Source organism: Martes martes (genome assembly GCF_963455335.1).
Source record: "Martes martes genome assembly, chromosome: 8".
NCBI classification, from domain to species: Eukaryota; Metazoa; Chordata; class Mammalia; order Carnivora; family Mustelidae; genus Martes; species Martes martes.
The window spans coordinates 33,105,606-33,130,873 of NC_137895.1; positions in this window are offsets into that span (position 1 = coordinate 33,105,606).

Below are 25,268 nucleotides of genomic sequence, written 5' to 3' on the forward strand. Positions count from 1 at the left end.
GAAATGCTAACAGTGATTCAAGTAATGGACCAGCTTAAGAAAATAAAATATTTTAAAAAGGAGAAATTTCTCAAATACTCAAAAACAGTATAAAGCTTTAATTAATTAAACAGTTTACTTTGTGAATTCATATGTATTGAAATAAATATATATATCTTAATGAATAAGTCCATCATCCATATATATAATTGTTCTGCCTAAAAACCTAGTTGTAATTAAAATCTCCTTTTGTCTGACTTCCAATAGTGAGTGTGGCTAAGTTTTAATCTAAATATCCTTGAAGCCTGCCCTTTTACTCCTATCTCCCAAATTATCGTAATTCCAAATTCAGCATCATTTTTTTACTTGGATAAATTACTCATTTGAGTAGCCACATGTTCCAGACATCCAGTTGCCCTTCCCATATATTCGCCTAAGTGGATTAAGTTCAGTATTTATCTTCGATTAACATTCTTCAGTGACTCACCACCACAGCTCTTCTCAAGCCAGTGCAATGCCACTAAAACATTCTGAACAGCCCTGTTTAATCCAGCTCCTGTCTCCTTCTCCAGCCAGGTGGAGGAAGTCTTAACTTCCTCCCTCTTTGTCAAACTGGCATTCTTTCAAATTCCTGAATGTATCCTGTGCCCTGGCATGTCAGGACCAGTGCACATGTTTTCCCTCTAATGCTTTCTCCCCAGTCCTATACTCCCCTTCCTACGCATAATCTCCAAGAACTCAGCTCAAAGTCACTTACTCAGCAAAACCATCCTGTAATCCTAGATATACTTATAAAACATCATACATCTTTCTATTGAAACGGTCACAGTTTTTGGTTGTAAATTTGTTGTGTGATTATTCGATTAGTGTCTGTCTCTCCCATTAAACCTTAAGTGACTTTATACGTGTGATTTGCCCAACATTTTATTCTCATTATCTAACAGAGTGCCTGGCATAGAGTAAGTGCTCACTGATTTAATATATGATTAAACAGCAAGACACAGGCACTTTGGTTTTCCAATGTATTTTATTTTCAATTTTAAGGGCATTGAATATCATCTAATTTATACCACTCTGCTGCCCACTTACCTTCACCAGAATCATCAAGTTAACCCAGAGCCGATAGGATAAACTTAACAAATCCTTTGACATGGCAGACATAAATCTCTTAAAACATGGCTACCCTTTAAAACTTATTTCATACTCTAACTCTCTATAAACCCTCTGCCTTTGCCAAGTTGATTTACCCTTTATCTCCCAAAGGTATCCCATATTCTTCTATTCCAGCATGTCTCTGCTTCAAGTCCCTTCAGCTCTACAAAGTCTTACGTAAGGGGAATGTTATTGTCTAATACTGTGTGTGTTTATATATATAACTGTATAACTATATATAACAAACTGTATATATAGTTATATACAATTATACATATATAGTTGAGAATTTGATGTTTACTGTCATGCATACTTTCATATTTTCATGTATTTATGTCCTTTACAACTAGATTTAAAATTGTCACACATATGAAAAAGTTTTTTTACATGAAATCATATTCTTATGAAGGATTTGCAAAAACCTTATTGATGAATTGGCAGATGGATTAAAATTAGAAATTAAGGATTAAAATACGGAATTATAAAAAATAGTCTTGGGCAAATGTAAGTTCAATGATTTCGTGTGGTGTCTTAGTCAATGTAATTCAAAAACAATTTGTAATATCAAGTTAAGATTTAAGGAAGTTTTAATTTTTCCGATCAGTAACCACAAAGCATTCATATACAGAGTGTGATCTGATTAAAACAGTGATTTTCCAGGTCTGATCTAGCAATAACACGGATTTATTCAGTAATTCAACAAATAAATCTGTTATGTTCCAGACAAAGGATTAACGCTATGATTGTGAAAGTTTGTGAAGATGGGCAGGGTCTGGGTCTCTAAGAATTTTCAGAATTAAGGATGATTAATATTAATTTTCAGTCTACAATGTCGTGGGGGAAATGCTGCAGAAATTCTGGTAAGAGTTGATAATTATTGCACTGAGATAGAATTATACTGTGAAGATGTTGACTATGAGCTAGATAGAGGCTGCAAAGAGAGATTGGCAAGACTTAGACACCGATTATAGAGATTTTATTGACAAAGGACTCCGCACAGTATATGAATCAAATTGCCTGAGATACTTATTGAAATGCAGATTTCCAGGGTCTAACTCAGCCTTATTGAATCAAAATCTCTGTGGGCTGATGGCAGACATCAAGCCATTTAAGATAGATGTAAAATATTTAACCTGAGGATTAAAAACATAGTATTTAAAGATAAGCTAGGAATTTTGGTTTCTCTGTCTGTGGGAAATCTGACTAGAATATTCTCAAATTATTGGAGATGTAAGGCAGACAATTTGGAGGGATGTGAAAAAAACCATTTAAGCAAATAATTTATTTAGCTTCTATGTAATTTGAATTTATTTTTTTACAAATAATCACTTTCTGAGTTCATAACATTTATCTCAAACATGACTGGCTGTCCATACATACTCATTGACCTAGCATCTTGCATTACAGGCCTTATACTCTTCAGTTATATTTTTGTGAATGATTGTAGTAACTTTAAATATTTAATATTCTTTAATGACCCAGTTTACCTATTGTATTATTTTCATGAAATTCTCTAATTTTTATTTTTCATATTTTATGTAATTGTTTACAGTTCTCTTAAATGGGCATAAAGGATTGCAGACCTTCAGCATCTGGTTTTATGTTGCTGATTCTTCTAAAATAAAACATTCGTACTAAGAGCTAAAGTTATATTTTTTCCATTTTATTTATCATTGTGAACATTTATTTTCTGAATACTTTTAGCAGTTACATTTCAATATTTTAGTCCTAGTTTAAAGCAGCCAAATTCCAACATCAACTTGCTTATTTTTCTAATAAAGAACTGTTTCAAAAATCAATTAGAAGACTTTTCTAGCAGATAAAAGTGTCAAAATTCTAATTTATCCTGTTATGAATTTTATATTTTAATATATAAAATATATATATTTTTAATGATTTTCCTTTGAAAGAGTAGGTGTTATGAGGTATAAGACATGGACACTAAATGAATACATTAATATATATGCATGATGGAGTCATCTACATGTGCTCTAAATATACACATTTGAATATCATTATGATCCCTGCCCTCAAGCAGTTGTGGTTTACCAGAAAGAGATGTATATGTAAGGTCGAAGATCTAGTGTCTACCATAAATGCATCATTGTCAGCAAAATTGGTATTATTTTTTAAAATTTTATTTGGGCAATATGATGTGTTCATTATCACTTTTAACTATTGCTGCCCATCATTTTTTTTTCTAATTGATTAATATTCTTTATCACCAAACTATTGAAGTTACATAAGTGGATTTATCATTTTCCTAAGCTCCTTAAATCTATTTTTATTTACCTGCATAACAAAAATATGCATATTAAAAAGTGTGGTGAATAAGAAAGCAATAATGGCATTTACTTAATTTGCATTACATAATATATTCTTTATGCATTGCCTTTAATCTCATTGTGAATTAAATTTTTTCATTTGAAGAAGGAATACTTGAAAAATTATCATTTTAAATTTTATATGGATATAATTGATTATAATTTTAGATCCTGGATTAACCAGTGGTCATTATGCATACTCTTATAATTACACCATGAAAAATCATAAGTTAAAAATAAGGAAATATAATCATCTAATTAGTTCATGAATACAATTTCAGTTAAAAAATTTACATTTATACTTGTTAAAAATATTGCCCTTTTAATATGCTTCTCTTTTATATTTGTCCATACTAAAATGACTCATACTATGATAGTATTTACATGTCCTATATGATCTCTACTTAACAATTTTGAAGTAACTCCTTTGAGTATGATAATATGGGTTAAGAGGTTGTTTTCCAGTATGCTGGGCCTAAATTACAGCAATAGCATACGCCAGGAGGGTGATGGGAATAAAGAGAAGGGATATTGACTAAATTGCCCATTAGCTCTAAAAAAAAAAAAATTAAGCTATTTTCATCTGGAGAATTATCTTGCTCTTGTAGAAAAAAACACAGAATTTTGAGGCAGACTGACCAGAGCTACATTTGCTTTCTAACATTTTTTAGTTGTGAAACTCTGGGAGAGCTACTCAAGCTTTCTGATCCATAATTTACTTAATAGAAAAATGAAGATATCAAAACCTCAGAGAGATTTTCTGAGCACATAATAAAATTGATACATATTTTCCCCTGCACTCTAGAATCAGAATCATTCACACAAATTTTTCTGTACTGTCTCTTTATATAGGCTCACCCATTTCATAGCTATCTCCTGCATGCCAATAGCTCCCAGATATACATCTTTAAATGTTGCATTTATTACATTATAATTTTCTAAAAAATGAATTCAATAATCTCATATATGTATAAAGTAAACACATACCAAAGAACCTGTTTAATTCACTAATTGATGACAGGATGTTAAAATTTGTCCAAAGAACATATGCCAAAATATCTATAGGTATGTGTTTAAACATGTGTACATGCATGTGTATATAATACGCAGTTTAATAAAGGAATGTTAGAACAAAATTTCTGAGTTAGATACAAAACTGATTAGTGTCTTATAGGGCAAGAAAATGTAGCCTTTTTTTCTATTCCACCAGACAGAAATTATATTCATATATACTCAACAATAACAATAACAAATCTACAAGTTAGCCTCTACCCCTACAATACAGTTGAAAAATGGCCTATTCATAGAAAGTCTTATGAAAGAACCCAAAGTCATCTCTTTTTTCTGTCCCCAGTTATATATATGTGTATATATATACACATATATGTATATATGTGTATATATATACACACATATATGTATATATGTATAGTTTATATGTATATATGTATAGTTTATATGTATATATATGTATAGTTTATATGTATATATACACAGATATATGTAATTTTATATTATGTAACAATAATATATAATTATAATATATTATAAATATATGTAACTTTTTTTTTTTTTACCGGGTTGACATTTCCAGTTGGCTGTCTACTAGTGTCATCATAGTAAACCTATCTGAAACATTCACATACCTTCAACCAGTTCATTCCTTTTTTTATATTGGAAAATAATACTATCATCTTTCCATATATTAAAGCCTCAACTCTAAATATTGTCACATCATGTCTTGCTTTCAGTACTTATAATCTGTATTATCAATATATATATTTTGCACGAATTTCCATTAGTACTTCTATTCCATGATACCACGGTCTCTCACCTATATCCCTGTTGTGGTTGCCAGGTCACCATTGCTTCCAATCTTAACTCTTTACAATCCATTTTCCTAACACATGACACTAAACCATGCAATGGTTACCCATTACACTTAGATACAAAATTATTACTCTGGTCTACAAGGTTCTATGATCTGGCTCTGGACTGACTTGCCACTTTACTTCATACTATTCCCTGCTATACACTCACTGTTCTTCAGCCACATTGATCTTCCTGCTTCCTGAATTCTCCAAGCTCTTGTCCACTTTGACAATAGTTTATCCCTCTTCCCATAACGCTCATCCCAGAATCATCATCTTTTATTTGGATCTGTGCTTAAATATAACCCCTTAAAAGAGGCTTCTATGATCACTGAATTTATTTTATTTTTTATTTTATCATTATTTTTAAAGTTTTTATTTATTTGAGAGAGAGAGAAAGAGAGAGAGCATGAGCAGGGTTGGGGGAGAGCAGAGGGAGAAACAGACTCCCCCACGAGCACACAGCCAGACTTGGGGCATCCCAGGACCCTGAGATCACAACCAGAGCCAAAGTCAGATTCATGAGCCACCTAAGGAATCCAATCACTGAATTTGAATTAAGACTTCTCCATTACTCTGTATCATGCCATCCCACTTTATTTTCTTCAAAGCATAACACAAATTCTTGCTAATTGACCCTGCTTCTGCTGGACTATAAGCCCCTTAAGAACAGTTATTTATTTGTCTGATTCAGCACAGTGTCCTCAATATCCAGAAAAGGCCCAGATACATGGTAAGCACTCAAAACATTATTTGTAAAAAAAAAAAAATAATAATAATAATAATAATAATGATAATTTAAAAAATGAAAGACACACATGAAGTGCTAGATAAGCTAAGTTCTCAACAAAAGTGAGTTTCTTCCAGAAAATGATTGGATCCACCAATCACTAAATTCACTTATTTATTTTTCCTAGTTCTAGCTCTGGCTAAAATTGTAACTAAATTCAGATATATTGTCAGAACCTATCGATCACTTTCTCAGTGACTATTTGTGACAATGAGTTTGGAATTTACTCAAGAAATAGTCTGTGTCATATAAGTACTGCTTTATGGAAGTAAATGTAACATTTTGTATAAATATGAATTCCAAGAACTTACCTTTTTCTTTTCAACATGCCTTGATAATGGCATTTCTACATCACTAAAATGTTTTTGTTTACAGCATCAGAATCCATTCTTTACTATAAAGTTCACGCTCAGAAAAAGGAAGGACACTCACCATAAGAACAGACAATGAGCAGTGTTTTGACTTTTGAACAATTTTAGGGATACCTACCAGTCTGATTTGTAACCAAATGTGTGAAATGGGATCTAAACTGAGGCTGCCTCAGAGGATTCAATGATGTCTGTTTTCTGCTTTTGTAGGGTTGTGTATTTCCATGATTTATCTCATGCAATTTATGAAATATTTTATTTTGTTATACTTGCCTAGCATGTACTGATATACTAATTTGATGACAGATCCCTTCCCTCTCCCCCCCTCCTCCCCGCAGTGGTCTGAACATTAGCAAATTCAAGAGCTTCCCTCCAGGAGTAGGAGAACTAAAGGTCATGTACTTGTTGGATTTACAGCTGCTTGTACTAAGAGAGGGCAATTCATTTTTTTATTCTTTGCTTTTAATGCCAGAGAGCCTATGACCCTATGGCATTCTCCAGCACCTTGAGGGGCGTACAATGGCAAAGAGTATTAGTTTTACAATTAGTAGTGCAGATTAGAATCTGTGGTGTAGAAAATATAACGTTTGTACTGTCAGGGTCAGGGTATAGTATCTTTAGCAGGACTGAAAGGTGATCTGATCTAGATTAGACACTTTAGCAAATCACTAAAAGATCCCTGGGAGACTGCGAAAAGAACAAAGAATGAAAACAAGGGGCTAATTAGAGAGTTCTACATACTGATCATTTTTTGTTTGTTTATTAAGGAAAATACTGGGAACATGTATGTATGTAGGTGTGGGGGGGTGTTAATGTAAATGCATTTGTCAACATAGACATTTAATCCTTTGAACATACATTGAGGCACTAGAACTATGCTTGATATTTAATGGCCACTCACTAAATCCCTAAATACTTTCTGAATGCATGTTATGGGAATAAGAGATGTATTTCTAAATAGAGTAGTCCTGTGAGATCTACCGTTCCACAAGAGGAACCCACGTAAAAACCTGGAAACGGGCACCTGAGTGGCTCAGTTGGTTAAGCATCTGCCTTTGACTCAGGTCATGATCACAAGTTCTTGGGTTCAAGCCCTTCCTCATGCTTCCTGTTGTGCAGGGAGTCTGCTTTTCCCTCTAACTCTGCTCAGCCCAACTAGTACTCTCTGTCTCAAATAAATAAAACCTTAAAAAAAAAAAAGCAAACAAACAAACTGGAAACAGGATAAGCTTACACACTGTTGTTGTAGGGCTGATGCTTCAGAGAAAGCCACGGGGAATTGAAAGACAGCTCCGTCTGACATGGCAGGAAATCCAGAAGCTGAAGTGAGAGTGGCAGGTCAGGCAGGCTGTCTTAGAGAGTTCAAGCAGGAGGTCTCTGTGTTAGCAGGATTGCAGAACTTGATTGTGAACCTGGCAGCAGGTGTGAGATCAGGAAGGCAGGCTGGATCATGCTAGTCAGGAGACAGAGCTGGGAAGTCCAGCCCTAGGGCCCAGAATTTTATGCAGGAATTTGGGGAAAAATAAAGCTATAGAATAGCCTTAGTGAAAGGGACAAGGTAAGGCCTCATTTAAGAAACAAGGGCATAAAAACATAAACCTGAGCTTAAACTACGACTATCAGTTAGACCTGCTATTGAGTGGAAATTGATCAGTTAATCAGAAAAGTAATTTAAAATAGGCTATTATTACAAATTTCACAAAGTTATAATTAGGTAACTTAAGATTTTATTTTAATAAAATATATAGATGTATACATTCACCGATCTTCATTTAGTGCCAAGATTTTTTTTTTTTTCTCTGTGTGTTGGTCCATTGATTTGAATTCCACTTTATATGAAAGGGCACGAAAGGGTTAATTCAACAGACCGAAGGACTCAAAGGCTATACATTCCAAAGAAAGGTTTATCTTCAGTACCAGCCTTTGGCTGGTTTTTTAGGAGATAATTCTGAACCCTTGAAATACACTACTTCATAAGAATATTTTTATATGCCTGAGGCCTCGGGCCACTCTGTACTTACCTGTTGCTGTTGTCGTTGTTGTTGTTTTTGTGCCTGAAGTCGGGACCATGCTGTACCAGTATGACCCACGTAAGTTTAAGTTAATAATATAATGTATGATGAGTGTCTATTTTTGTTCTGAGGGAACCTGAGATCTGAGTAGTTGAGGTTAGTCTTGTTGGCACTATCGGCCTATTTTACTGACCACTGATAAAAATTCTGGATATCGGGGCGCCTGGGTGGCTCAGTGGGTTAAAGCCTCTGCCTTCGGCTCAGGTCATGATCCCAGGGTCCTGGGATCGAGCCCCGCATCGGGCTCTCTGCTCAGCAGGGAGCCTGCTTCCTCCTCTCTCTCTGCCTGCTTCTCTGCCTACTTGTGATCTCTATCTGTCAAATAAATAAATAAATAAATAAATAATTCTGGATATCTAGAAGTGAACTTCCCTGATTGGAAGCATTTTGCATGGGCTGTCACATATCATTGATAGGAGATTTAAGTGTGTTCCCAGGCAGTTTCACTGGGAGGGGACTCCTGACTTTGCCCCATGCAGCTTTTCCCTTTGTTGATTTTAAAATGCATCCTTTCTCTGTAATAAACCATAACTATAACTATGAGTATAATAGTTTTTTAGAGTCCCATGACTTCTAGAGAATTACTGAGCCTGAGGGTTGTCTTGGGAAGCCCTGACATAATTTCCTATATACACCTCACCCAAAATACATTGTCTATGATCTTTGGGTTTTGTTTCTTTGAAGAAGAAAAACCTAATAGTATTTGGAATCTGAGTGCAGATTCTTCCCAGATTTTATGATTTTTGAGTTAATGGAAAAGTTCAGCTTCCAAAAACATGTATGAGAAGTAATGTGATTGACTCTTGATGGGTATATAGAAGAATAAGAGGGAGTTGAAGTTCAGGGATAATTGTCCTTGAATAATAATGCAATTATTGAGCATGTAGTATTTGCCAGGTCTTATGGTATGCAGTTTATGTTTAAATTCACTTAATACTCAGTGGTGTCGTTTAGGAGATGTCTATATGGATATAATGAAATGAATAGATATTAACAAGCTAGGATGATTCAAGAAACAAGAGTTTGAGTTTCAACTTAGTTTATTAATGAAATATTTTCCTCAATACTCTATTTTATGGAGGGCTTTATATCCATTTTATTGAGAACCATGGTTATCCTTCATAATTTTATTTTTGGAGATAAAATTTGATGCAGTATTCTAAATAATTACAAGTCATGTATTGAGGGAATGCAATTGAGACCTCCGTTCAAGAATTAGTCTAAACAGAATTAGCCCACAAGGAGTTTCAACTTTAGATAGTTTTCTTTGTAGTTTTCTTTCCCAGTATAGTTTGGAAATGGGAAATTGAGATTGTGTGCATTTTACTCTTTCACAGCTATGGGATGCTAAATGTTACTGGTCATCAAATGAGATGTTCAGGGAAGAGAGCAATATCTTAGATGCTTGGAATCTTTTTAAAGTAAAATATGTAACAATTAATTCACTTCAAAAAGCATTTAAGGATATGATATGCATTGGAATTTAAAATATTGAAAGTAGGGGCGCCTGGGTGGCTCAGTGGGTTAAAGCCTCTGCCTTCGGCTCAGGTCATGATCTCAGGGTGGTGGGATCGAGCTCCTCATCGGGCTCTCTGCTCAGCGGGGAGTCTGCTTCCTCCTCTCTCTCTCTCTCTGCCTGCCTCTGCCTACTTTTGATCTCTGTCTGTCAAATAAATAAGTAAAATCTTTAAAAAAAAATAAAATATTGAAAGTAAACTTTAGTCTTATATAATTTCCTAGTTTTACTAGTTTTACTGATGTTATAAGGACATATCTGTAACACATTTATCTCCTTTAATATTACAACCTTAAAATAAGAATTTAAGGAAAGATAAAAAATTCAATTAAATCTGAAAGTCCATCCTTTCAACATTAAATACTACCATCTTATTATTATTTTGAATGTGAAAGCACACAAAATATAAACATGTGTATGTTAATGTAAAATCTTTTAAATATTTATTACATTTTGTTTAGTATAAAGCACCCATTCTTTATTTTTACAATAAATAAGCAATCTTACATTCAGCACTAGAAATGAGAACTTAAAATGTCATGTGTTAGAGACCCTCCCACAGATATATCATATCACAGCTAAACTTTTATTTTTCCTTTCTATAATTGTTCACAAAATAAAAAAGGGGGGCTCAGCAGTGCTTGAGGAGAGATATAAAAATCAAAGATTAATTTTATTCAGATGAGATGATTTGTATGCAAGCTGATCAGGCTACAAGCTTATCTCATTACAAGCTCAAGGCTTTGAGCATTTCATCATTTCTTAGATGCCATTAAGTTTAATAATATGACTGCCTGCATTGTGTATTAAAAATGTGTGGCTGTTCTGCGATTCTGTATAATGATGAAGTGTTTGTGAATATTTATTACTTCAGTCTTTAGTGCTCTCAACTTTATACTAAATAGCAAAGTTAATTGCCTATACTGTTCTGATTGCATTGTTTAGAGAATACTTTCTCTTCTTCCTCTTCAGATGCAGAGTTATTAGTAACATGCAGATTTTTTGAAGTGCAATAATTGGCATGTGAACACTTGCACAGACATATAATTGCACCCCAAATTGAAACACAGTAGGTACACTTAGTCTCCGGCAGGGTCAATTAGCTCCATGCCCTTCTTTCTGGGAATGCAAGTGGTCAGTCCTGCTGATTTTAAGCAGTTACAGAGACACTGATTTGCATATACAATTTCTTTCAAACAATTATGGTAAGAATGTAATTTTTAAATACCAAAAATGGAATGTTTGCAAGAAGTTCTTTAAAACTGGACACATTCATTAGTCATTCACTTTATTATTCTCTTTGAAATTGGTAGTTCCATATAAAATGGTTCAAAATGGATTTTGTTGACATTGTTTATATTCTTTTGTTTTGGTTCTTCAAATATATCTCTGCCTTTTGTTGTGCTCTTATTGGAACCCAGTAAATACTGTTTTTTTCTTTTTAAAACAAAGCTCTGAAATCCAGAGACTTGAGATTTCACTTTAGTTTTGTCTCTCAAATGTTGTCTTAAGGAAACATTTTATTTTTCTGTATATGTTTCTACACTGTCCAAATAACAGGAACCCTACCTATGTATTACAATTTGTAGCGCTCTCTCCCTCAATCACTAATTTCAGTGTTATCATAAATAACTGTAGTAGTGATTTAAGAGCCTAAGTATGAAAAATTTTTCTCAATATGATCTTCATGTTTCTGATTCTCTAATGATTCACCATGCTTCAGCAATTTCTCCAACTTGGAAGGAAGAGAGCCAAGTTTTCTTCTGTAAATATCTCTGATGCCCTCTCAAATCAGGCTTATACTTGGTTCAGACATATACTAGTTAGGAGGGGAATAAAACTATCATAAATAATAGGAAAGACTGTAGTATTGAATTTTTGTCTTTTATGTATTTCTGCTACCTGGCTTTTTTTCTACCCTCACCTCACTCAGTCTCAGACACTTTGATATTAGACCCACCTTTCTCTAGGTCCAAGACACATATGAACTTCAAGCTGAAAACATATCATACAAACACACATTTAATAATTTCCAATATGCCAGATCTTTTTGGCTAGGCATTATCAAGACAAGAAAAAAATCCATCCACTGTTGTTCGGATGGGCCAGCGGTTTAGTTTTCTGCTGAGTGGTGTGCGATATAGGCAAGAGTTTACAATATTACAGGGCAGGTCAAATTAAAGGTAACTAAGATATTGCCAGGTGTGGAAACAAAAAAAAAAAGGAAAATGGATATAAAACTACATGTTATAATCTGGAATAAAGATTAGAAGCTACAAAGGAAGTATGAAGCAAGGTAGACTATTGTCAAATTTGAAGGCCCTGAATCTCAATAATAATGACCTTTAAATTATGTTGATAGCTACTGAGAAGCCACCAATTTTTTAACCAATTGATAAAATAACATCATAGAATTTATGGGAAGGGAAGGTTTCCAGAAATTTGAAATTCTCAGAACTATTCGGTACTACATTGTCTTGAATGGAGACTTAGAATGGCCGTTGGGTTGAATAACTTACAGGTTCTATGAGAGATTTAAATAGCATATGAGAATATGAAGCAGGAGTCAGAAAATAACATTCTACTTAAAATACTTTTAAAAAGTAACTTCCGAGTAGATAGATAAAAAGATAGATAAACTTCTAATTATCAATCCAGAAGAGTAGAATGTGAAATGTAGAAATCAGGAGGACTAATGTAAAACAATAAAAATGATCATTTCCCTTGGAGAACAAAGTGCACAGCCTCTGGCCAGTTGAAAATCTTAATATGCATTGAAGGGAAAAATAAGACAGAATAGGTGGGTTTTTCCAAGCAAGTATGGATGTTCATTTTACCTGCAGTTTTCTGCACAGAATAATCTGTCAGTCACAAGTAGTTAGAATATACAGCTAGTAGAATGGGTGGATTGTTCCAAGCCTGGCTGGTAGGAGAACCCACAGATCACAGCCTCAGCTCTTGAGATCATGGGACATAGAATAAGGAAATGCTTATCTAGAAATTGAATAACTGTTAAAATTTGATAATATTCTTCATCTATGTTCTAATCAGAAATATCTCTTATTCCAAAGGGATGGTGTGGGGGTTTTTTAGTTAATAATTTTAATGAAACAGTTAATGTGCTAAAATGTTCATATGAATATTTTTTATGCCCCGTCTGATAGTACAAACTTATTATCAAGGCTGTGGCTGGAACTGTGTTACGGCACTGCTGCTGTGGATTCTAATATTGAACAGGGTTTCTGGTGGAAAGTAATTAGTGATTTTTTTTTTTTTTTTTGCCTTGAGCATCTCTTCCTATTCCTCCTTCTTATCATAATCATCAAAATACTTTGTTTCATATACTTCTAAAATGTTCATTTCTTTGTATATCAATGTTCTAGCAATGATCAAGTAAAATAGGTGAAGTAGATAAATTATTACCAGATTAGTGTAAATCTCACCTCACTAATTTTTCTGTGATTAATAAATCATCCACAAATATAACATATTTAATTTCCTAAAATAATTCCTTACAAAACACAAAATCTGCAGGAAGCACCTCTGGACACCTGATTATTTCAGGAACATAGATGTTTTCACAACATTAAAATATAATTAGGTCTAGCTTTGGCCAAATTCAGAAGGGTTTGAGAATCTGCTATCTCGTAATTAATGTCTAATTGTTGGTAATTATGTTGTTTAGTTTTGTGCACAGCCCAATTTATTTTTTTGCACCAGGGCCCATGTCAATTATACTGTGGCCACAACTGTCAAGGCTATCAACAAATTAAACACTGATTGCCAGGGCTGCATGATAATGGTCTCCTACCAATTTGCATAAAGTAACTAGGTTCTTAAGCCTGAAAAAACAAGTCTGCGTTGAATGTTCGATCTCTCATGTCACTTCTAATTATCTACTAATGGCTAGCCAGGCCAGAATTTAACTCAGAAGCTAGAGGTAGATGGCCATGTAAGTTATAGAGATCTATTTCTTATATTTAAAATATTTTAGACCCCATTTAAATGTTTTATGACCTGACAGATAATGTAGCAAGATTTTTGCACTTAAACAGTTTTCTGTTTCTACAATTGCTTATGAATTACTTTAATGCAGCAAAATTGAGTCTTTAATATTTTTTCTTTCTTTATTTTGCTTTCCTGCAAAATGACCCCTTGGTACAAGCTGAAGCAATGTAAAATGAAGAGCATGCATTGAAAATTTTTACTATCTTATTGATGAAATATTTTTTTCTCATAAGAGACCTCTTAAAAATTGATAATAATTTAAAATCCCTAAGGACTGATTTTACAATATAACCAATGAATATTTTTAATATTCTTGTTACTGAGACAACTTAAATAACTTTGAACATATGAATTACAACATAAAATCTCTTGTAAAACTTTCCTATAATGATAATTACTCTACTTTAGCCTATAGGGTTCTATAAAGATATGTCACTGAAAATATGTTACACATTACAGTGGTGATGTATAATATACTGAGATCCCTGATAAAATGAATCCTTAGAGTGAAGGTATTTGGAGTTATAATTCATGGGAACAATAGCTTTTAGTGCTTTACAGTATATCACAAGAGTGACAACTCTGTGCTGAAATGTAATACATAATTCCCTTGGCCACAGACACCAATTTTTTCCTGACCTGAAGAATATTTTGTCTCTATTTTAATAATAGTGTCATGATTCTTAGCATCATAGAATAAGTAGATATAAGATCTATACTTGAGGGTATAACCAGTAGTGTAGTTTCAATTAGAGAAAGCTATCAGAATTTTCACTGCTTATAGCTATTCTTTGGTAAATGAAATATTTCACTTGCTGAAATAGAAGAGCATTCATTAACATGACCTACAGTGACTCTATATGTAAGATGAAAGGAAAATATGAATTCTAAGGCATCATATGCGGAAGGATATCTAGGATTATGTAAAAAGTCTAAAGTACATGCAAGATCTTTTTTAGTCACATTTTTCTTTCATGATCTCACCTGGATACCCAATGTACCTTAGTAGCTCCCTCTTCAACAAACCCCATAATTGAACTTTATTATACTCGTTAATCTGTCACTGGGATTTATCGAACACATATTAATGTGCCAGGTATTATCGTCAGGGCTAGAGGTCACAAGAGAGAAATCAACGTGGTTCCCATCTTGAAAAAGGCCACCATGGAAGCAAGCTACATAAGTTATTTACTGTCACAATGATATCCCTGGTCTATGATCTTTTTGATTTCTTCACCCTCTTCACACTAGTTCCTGCTGCCTTCATGTTCTGGGCTCAGCAATACCTATAATTTCCTAAAGCAGTATGATTAGTAATTAAAATTTCAGATAATGATACTTCCTACTACTTCTTTTTCTTCTTAACTCTATTTGCTTCTACCCAGTTTTCAAACACCTGTTCTACATTTGTCTTTGGCTCTTCTCTCTAGCAAATTAATGCTGTACAATAATATAAAGATCTCGTAACAACAAAGGACTTTAAGACCATTTTAATTCATGTGAGAGAAGTTTAAAAATTTAAAAACCTATATGTAAATTTTTCTTTATTTTTAATTAATTGCTCTTCTGTTCTCCCACAGCAAGTTGTACATAACCTCTTTTAGAGTACTTATTATGTTGTATTAGCCTGTTGTTTACAACTTTCCCTCTCTTTCTGCATGGCAATATCCCCTAGGTCAGAAAGGCAGACATAATTCTAGATAGTAATACATTAAATGGAAATTGATTTTGTTCAAGAAAAATGTCATTCTTAAGCATGCCATGGAAGTACTCTGTGTGTGTTTTTAATGAAAGATATATGTTCCAGTGGAAATGTTTCATAAGCTATAGCAACTTACAAGTTGTTGTGTTATTTGGCATCACTATAAATTTGGGGACTCTCAGGTTAAAAAAAATAAAAAAGGCCCCTTTCACACATGGAATTTATTGATGGTTTGTATAGTCAGATTGAGTTGCCATAGTAAAATACCATAGTGGGGTGGCTTAAACAAGAGACATTTGTTTTTTCACAATTCTGGAGGTTAGAAAGTCCATCATCAAGGTGATGGCAAATTTGGTTTCCAGTGAGAGAACTCTCTTCCTGGCTTGAAGAGGGTTGCCTTCATTGTGTCATTACATGGCTTTTCTTCTGTCTGCTCTCTGGAATCTCTTTTTATAAGGACACGAATCCCACTGGATCAATGCCCTGCCCTTGATCTTGTTATAGGCCCTGTCTGCTTAGTTACCTCCAAATACAGTCATTTTGGGGGTTAGAACCTTAACATATGAACTGGGACAAAATTTAGTTTAATTGATATTCTTTGGTTTTAAAAAAGAAAAACCAACTTAAGTCTCAATAACCCCCACCCCTCTCTAAAAAAATAGAAGTTACTACAATGCCTTTCTACATCTCTACCAACATAGTTATAACCATCCATATATATGCAATCTCCTGTGCACATTTAGCTGAGAAAGGCTGGATTTTGTACAGAGAAGTTCAGCTAAGAACAAAAAAGAGAAATCAGAATTGAAATATACAGAGACATGCCCTAGCAGCCTGCTGTTGACATTTCCAGTCCTAGGTTTTGATGAGAAATATCTCATTTGGTCACAGGAGAGTTTGACAGGCAAATGGGCAACCTAGAATCTGAGTCTATACTCTCTTACATGAAAAGATACATCTGTATATAGGCCTCTTGTCAAAGGAGTAAAAAGAACCAGAACCCAGACAGGAAACTCCATCTTTAATCTCTGCATGCCTGCTATGTTGGCTTGATTTGCTTTGCCAAGCATGGTCTCACTTTCTGTCTCTCACATCCATATAACCACTAAAAATGCTTCTGTTTATATCACTTGACTTCCAGGTGTATTAGAGTAGATCTAATTATGTTCTATCTCTCATGTCACCTCTAATTATCTACTAATGGCTAGCCAGGCCAGAATTTATCTCAGAAGCTAGAGGTAGATGGTCAGGTAAGTTACAGAGATCTATTCTTATGCTTAAAATATTTTAGACCCCAATTCTCATTTTTCAGAGAATTGTAATTCCAATGCTCATTTTTCAGGGAGAGAACCAGGCTGGCTTGAGTCAGAAGATTGTTCCTAATAAAACTGACGATAGCCGAGGGATAGGTCATAAATTTATAATGTTTCCATAGAATGACTGCTTCTGCATGTGAGTATTGTTGAAACCTAGCATAAGACCTGCCAAGTAAGAGGAGGATGCTGACTCTGCTTGTACGGGAGGCAAATTCAGGCATCAAGCTTGTATTGTGGCAATGTAGAGTTCTTCTAGTCTCACTCTCTTAAGCCTAGGAGTTTAGAGAAACTTCCATATCGTAGAAGCTGCTTTAACCAGGAATAGTCTTCGCAGGTATAACTTGCATTTAAATTGTAGTATCTGCATGACTTAAATTATATGCTTTTAGTTATGATATACTCACTACCTCTGAAACTTAAATGGCTCTTTTTCTTTATGACTAAAAAGCTAGACTTGAACATTAGGTATAGCGGGTAATTGGTTAAGAGTATTTTATATTTCAGCTTTGAAAAGTAGGGGTCATCACAAAAAGGATTATAAAACCTTTTCTGTACAGCTAATGGAAAATTTTCAGTTTAAAGCCAGCCCTTAAAATGTTCAGAGAAATTGTCAGTTATAGCTCATAATGGCTATGGTCCTTATTGTTTTATGCCCAGAAACATGAAAGGATTTATGTGGTAAAATGCTTATAATCAGAGTTTAAAATAAAGATGTCCTCCACTCAGATTTTCCAATGTTTAAATTTATATTTTATTCTCATCCAAGTTACTCCGCAGGAAAAAAAAATGGATTTGAGTAGCTATTTGTATTTCAACTTAAATTGGATTCCTTTTATTTTATTGCTAATTACTTGAGAAGACTTAAATCTGTTAACTTTGTTTCCTTTCAAGAATTTCATTTCTTTTTAAAATTGATCTAGTGTGTCTGTTAACTTTTGGTCTCTACAATTAGCCAACAAATCTCAGTGGCTTACAGAAAGAAGCGCTTGTATCTCAACCTGCGGATTAGATGGTGTTTGATCCATAGTGGCCCCAGTTGGAGCTCATATGACTCTCTTCTTGAGGGACTAGCAAGCTAACTAGAGCTTACTGTGATGGTGGAAGGCAAGATGCCATGCCTGAAAGGACAAGCACATTTCAAATTTCAAAAATTTCTGTTCTCTTCATACCTTCCATGTTCCATTGGTCAAAGCAGGTCATGGCTAATATCGATATCAATGGCACAGAAAAATATACCCCTCACTTGGAAGTTGAGGGAACTGGGAGTGTAGGAAGGACATGAATATTAGCTGAATAATAATCTACTACTTCTGAAATAAAAATCAGAATGTAATATGTGTGTGTGGGGGGGGGAATTAGTCATTCTCATTCAACACATATAGTGAGCATTGACTACAGTCAAGAACTTGCTTATTGCACAAAATAAATTTTTGAACTACACAGAACCAAAGACTGACCTGATTTAAGCATAAAGGTTATTAGCGGACACATTAAAAAGATACACACTTCGTTTCTTAATTATTTTTGTGATAAAAAATATATTTAGAAAAAAACAATGTACAGTTCTGGTAGTCAATGAAGAGGGTGCGTAATAAATTCTAAAAAGTCAAGAAAAGTTTCCTAACGTAGTGATATTTAACATGAGATTAAAGAAGCAAAGTCAATCAGGGAAATAAGTAGAAAAGAAAGAGTTCCAGGAAAAAGTTTATCAGGCATAAAGGCCTTCAGGCAGAAAAGAGAAACTGAATGTCAGTGTGAAGATAGAAGACAAGGAGAGTGTTATAAAATATAAATGATGGAGAGGTCAAACGAAAAAGAATCCTTTGACAATGTTAAACCTTTGGAATTTATTCTAGGATCAATGAGAAACCATTAAAGGATTTTAGTCAGGGTTTGGGTGACTTAATCAGATTTGCATTTATAAAAGGTCACAGTAGCTGCTAGATGAGGAATGGATTAGACCTCAATATCAAGTCTTGAAAAAAATGTAGAGCAGCTGAATTTCTCATACACTAGTGGTAAGATTATGAATATGAAATTGGTACAAATATTTTGTAAAATTATTTGACATTCTCTAGTAAAGCCAAAGATTTACATCCCCAAAGACCTCATATTTCTATCTACTCTTAAATGCTTGAAGAAACCCTTGCATATATATATATCAAAAGACATATATAGAAATATTCATTAAAATGACTTTTTAGATGTTAACTAATTAATTGTATAAAGAGATAACACTCCCCAAATCTGCCAACATTAGACTGGATAAATAAGTTGTATTATATTTATATACAATAGAATATTACACAGCAGTGAAAATTTTAAGAAGAACATAGCATACATGAACATTAGGATTAAATTTTGAGTGAAAAAGACAATTCACAGAATACTACTAACGGTATTATTTTATAAGTAAACACTTGAAACACAGGAAACATCAACAATATATTTCAGAAATGCTTAAATAAGAAATTTTAAGGACAGTAAGGCATTAAATGTTAAGACTGAAAGTCACAATAATGGCCATGTCTGAGTGATGACAAAGTTGAATAGGATCAGGGAAAAAAAAATGGATTTGAGTAGAAATAAGCCATAGAAATCCTGGTATAGAATATTTAAATAACAAAAAAGACATATCAGATATTAATTGACCAACTCTTTCAAGTTAGATAATAATCTTTGTGATTTAACTGCTTTTCTGGTCTCTCTATTGTAATCTCTATTCAGATGACAATTAGAGATGCTCTGCCTAATCACTCCATCTAAAATATCTGTCCTACCTCCAATCCCACTTTTCTCTATCTCCTTACTTTCCTTTTTTCTTTATAGTACATACCACTGTCTGGCGTTATGTCAGATATTCATGAATTTACATTGTGTCTTCTGCAGTAGAATAAAAGCTCATAAAGATTGAGTCTCCCCTCCCACACATATGCCACCAAATATATCCTGTTTTTAGAATGCTTCTTGAAACATGAGACTGACTGGGTATTGTTTTGTTGTTGTTGTTAACATTTTAAGAGTTCATTTGACCCAAAATTAACTAGAATGGGGCAGGGCCAAAACAGAAGTAGTTAGGAGCACACTAGGAACATGAGCCAGGGGAAATACTTAGAGAAAGAGCAGAAGGAAAGAAGGAAAGGGAGAAAGAGAGGGAAAGAAAGGAAAGAAAGAGAGGGAGGGAGGGTGGAATGGGGGAAGGAAGGGAAAAGATTTGCATCTAGCTGAATGCCTAGATGGTTACGTGTGGTGGGTTGTCTTTAGCATTTTAATTTTGTAACCTTAGATTTTGGTTTGCTCATATAGGCAACCAGGACCTCCTTGTTTAGTTAATTTAAGAGGAACTTATGTAAATGCCACTTTGGCAGCAGTGGGAAGGGGGTGTCTACTTACTCATTTTGCTCAAGACATCCTACATTCACAGGGTATCTGCCCACCTGTTGGTCTGAATGCCCTGATTTGGTGCTGTCTGGTTTCCTGATGCTGGTGTTTTTGTTTTCCCAGGGCAACAAGTCCATATCATATCCCTCCCTTGTAGTGATTTTTTGTCTGGCCTGAAGGATGATCTCTCCGCTTACTTCTGAGCACCACCTGGGTGGTGGGAGCTTTTGGATGCTCTTGCATGACAGTCTAGGAACTGTGAAGATCCAGGGTGCCAACTAGGCTCCTTTAATACCTAGACAGCTTACTCTCCACTTATATATCTCTATTCGTGGCTCCTCAAATCAATTATTTATAACTGGTACATCCAACAGTCTTACCCGTGATTATCTTATGGACTCTGTTTATTGCCATTTTAGATAATACTGTCTGCAGAATCAAATTCCCCAAGCAAATCATAAATCTTTGAAAAAAACTAGGCCAAAGTTGATTCTCTGATTATGAAACAAATTCTTAAATTATTTTAAGGAATCTAGGACTACAATTTTAGCCTCAATGAACAAAATTGCTTTCTTGTATAATCTTACTCTAATTTATCTGTCTCCCTAAACCAAGCCAGTCATGGCAAAAATTCTTCCAGCATTTACATGCTAAGTAATTTGTGTCCCTGTTCCACTTTCATCTTCGTTTAGCAATGATGTGCCTGGGCCTAGTGTATTGATAGATCACCTGAATCTGAGAAGTACACACTGTATCCTAGTAAATTAGTGTATTTCATGATATTAAGGTGCTGTGAGATCAAAGACAGGACAGGTGTTCTCCAAGGACCAGATTCTAATCATGCTCACCATGAGGCAAGAAGCTTAGAGCACTATGTAAATAGTGTAATTTAATAATTATTGCGCACACACGCACGCACACACACACACACAGATTTGAAGCATGTTCACAGTCCAGGTATAGTTCATATCTTTCTTTTTATCTTCCCAGCGTTTATCTCCCCCTCCCTTTTGTAATTTCCTTGAGAAATTACATCTGTTGCCTTTGGATGAAAACTTACAAATAAGGTTACATGTACATACTCTCCTCTGACGGTCACATGGCGGTCTCTCTCCAGATTCAAATCTTGAGCTGAAAAACACCTAAAATAAAAAATACTGCCTAGAGCCCTGGGTGTGGTGCCTAAACAATGAATTTTGGAACACTGAAAAAATTAAATTAAATTAAATTAAAAAAATATTGGGAGCTGATTCTTATTAATATTGTTATTCCAAAAAGACTGTCCCTTAGTTCCTCTCACCACAATTCCAGAAACTTCTTTGATTCTGTCCTTGATCTCCAGTCTTTCCTAGGATTCTGAAAGCTACCCCACATCCTTCTAATAAACTCATGTTATGTTTTATTAACCTAGAGCTTGTTTTCATTGCTTATCATCAGAGAACAACAAATGCAGAGGCCTTATTTATGATTCTTTTTACTGCGCACAGCTTGAGTAGTATATATGTGATCTGGTAGGAGAAAGGAAATCTTAAAAGTGTAGTTTCATGGCATTACTTAATTCAGTCCACGCTGATGGCCCTGGACCTACCTCGGCAGGACTTTCACAGCCTGGTCCTGTACCTGGATACCTGCTCCTTCATGAACACTGTGTCTGCTTCAAGAACCTGAAGAATATTTTCTGTGACTTCTGAGAGATCAAGATCAAGATGTACATGGCCACCTGCCACACCCCTGTGGTCCCCCAGCTTGAGGCTGGGCACAGGTTCGATGTACCTACCACTAAGCCACATCTCTGCCTTGGCTCCTGATGCAGTCCTCTTTGCCCTCCAACACCTGCAGTTTGCCCGTCAGCCCTGTTTTGATTACTAAACTCTGACCGTGCTACCACCCTGCCTGAGACTGCCCACCTCTGGAGGTTGTAACAGAGCACTCATGAGGAATGCCTCCAGATGTTATTACCCAGGAGTCCTGCTGTACACATACACACACACAACTCAGAAATGGAAGACCTGGGTCTCCCGGGTTCGATGCTGTAGGCATGGGGTGGGACACTGGCTCAGTGTGGGGGAGGATGCATGTTTTTAGCCCCAGAAACAGACTTGTTTACCCAATAAAACAGAACAAAAAGTGTAGTTTCATGGCATTACTATTTATTACTTTTTGAAGTTTGGGATCGTTAATGTACTTTAATGTACCCAGTTATCCAAAGATGTCCAGTAGATTTGCCCTTGGTGATTTGAGATACCATGAATGATATCCTCACATGTAATAAAAGTTTCTTTTTCTGAGTTTAGCTGAAATATCTCAATGTAGACAGCCTGTTATTAGATCTTAACATATGACAAATAGCTTTCTGTCAGCCACTCTTTCCCTCTCCACTGTCCATCATCCTGGCCTTGGAGATCAGCACTCTTCTCCTTTGAATGCATTAGTCATTCATGAATAATGACATAAAAGCTTAGCAGTGCTCCAGAAAAGAGAGCCTTTTATTATACTTTTCTAACAACCATTAATATCTATAACAACTCAGCGGTTTTTAATTTTCTTTTATAAAAGGACAAGTTGTAACTACATGACAAAATGGCATGGGGTCTAAAACTATTACCAGTTTCATTAGTGAGGATAAGAAAGGAAAAAATAGAAAAATGAGCTATACTGCTATCAGACACACGAAACCTTTGATTAAAAGGTTATATATATATATATATATATATAAAATATATATATATAAAATATATATATATTATTTAATATATATTAAAAGTATATATATGTGTGTGTGTATATATATATATATATAAAACAACTTTTTTGGGGAGTGAAGGGTCATTGAATGTATAAATTTTAATTACAACAAACCACACAGTATAAAAAAGGCTTTGTTTTTTATTTAAACTGTTGGGTATTGCTAGAAATTAAGAACTTTAAATTTAGGTTAGCTAAAAATTTTGAAGTTAATGTGGGTATTAACAAAGTTATGTACTTCCATAATATTTTTGAAAAGATATCATCCAAACAAAAATATGGAATAAAAATTACTGGTAAACCAAAGAAAATATTGTTTTTTTTGGAACTATATTTGTGAATCATTTCAGCAAGAATGTTAAAAAGCAAAATAGTATTTGAATCTAAGTGAGAGGCTCTCATAACTGAAAACAAAAATGGTCACAATTATTTTAGTTACATAGTTATATATAGCATAATCAGGATTATTTCATCTATTGCATATTACTTTCTTTTCTTGAATTTAAGAAAAATGGAAAATTCAAGCACCGCATTTAAACTTTTGGGGTTTATCATAAATATTTTATAGCAAAATAAAATTGGGGATAAAATCTTTTCAGTTTGGAATAAAATCTGGAGGGGAGCCTGGGTGGCTCAGTGGGTTAAGCCTCTGCCTTCGGCTCAGGTCATGATCTCAGGGTCCTGGAACTGAGCCCTACATGGGCTTTCTGCTCAGCAGGGAGCCTGCTTCCTCCTCTCTCTCTGCCTGCCCCTCTGCCTACTTGTGATCTCTCTGTGTCATATAAATAAATAAAATCTTTTAAAAAATCTAGATTTAGGAACAAAATTGCATATCATTAACTCCTCCACAAATGAGATGTTTTACTTTGTTTTTGTTGTTGCTGTTGTTGTTGTTGTTTTGTTTTTTGTTTTCTAATTGAATATGTATCTTCCAAAAGAGCCAGGTCAATACCATTAATAAACTGCTTTCAGATTTTTTTTCCTACTTAAGTAGATTTCATCTTTCTTACTTAATCTGAATGTTTATTAACAAAGATTTATTAGGACCCAAACTTTGTTCTTCATTGTGAATTCCAGCTTCCATTTGGATTTTTACCGGAAAAGATTTTGGATACATGTACAACATAGGCAGTTACAGAATAACCTGCATTATAATAAGCATAATAAATCTGCATAATAAGCACTGACTTAATTCTATTTATGACTCTATTATAGAGTAACCCTGATTACCCTTAGATATTATGCAAGAGCATATAAGGGAAATGATTTGTCCATCTAGACTATTGTACTTTTTCAATTAGGGGAAGAACTTCAAATGCTTTTTTAACATGGACTCATTTGTTCCTAAACTTTTCAAAAGTTTAGAAGGCAGCATGGGTAGTAATGTCCTCATTTACAAGTAAGGAGGCTAGAAGTTTTGATGGGTGATGGATTACTGTCATGCATAACTATTTATTCCCAATCTCTCTGCTGGAAATTCTCTCAGATATAATTAAAGGACAATCAGATCTAATAAAAAATGAGCAAATCAGTTAATCTGTACTTTGAAAGTATATATTGCCCACCAATGTTTCTCTAATAGATGATAATTATAGAAGAAAGAAACTTGCATATGTTGTATGAGAATCTGTTGGAGATATATCTTATTATTAGCAGAATTACAGGGAGATGCTAAGCCAGTGTCAGGTGCTTTATGTATGGAAAAAGAAAAAAAAAACAACAAGAAAAAAGGAAGAGGACATATGCAGTATATAGACTAGGAGATAACAATCGAAACATGGGTAACTTCTTTAGAGAATGTAAAATAATTACCATAACATCCACAAATCTATTTACAGATAATGTAAAAAAAAATATTTTTATATTAAGCATATCTTACAGACTAAGGTTTAAAATCAATTTCCTATCATAATGTATTTTTAAAAGCAATGAGTTCTTATGAGCTTCATGGTTAAAGACCATTTTCTGAGATTTTTTTTTTTTTTAAAGATATGTTGGGGCGCTTGGGTGGCTCAGCTGGTTAAGCCACTGCCTTCAGCTCAGG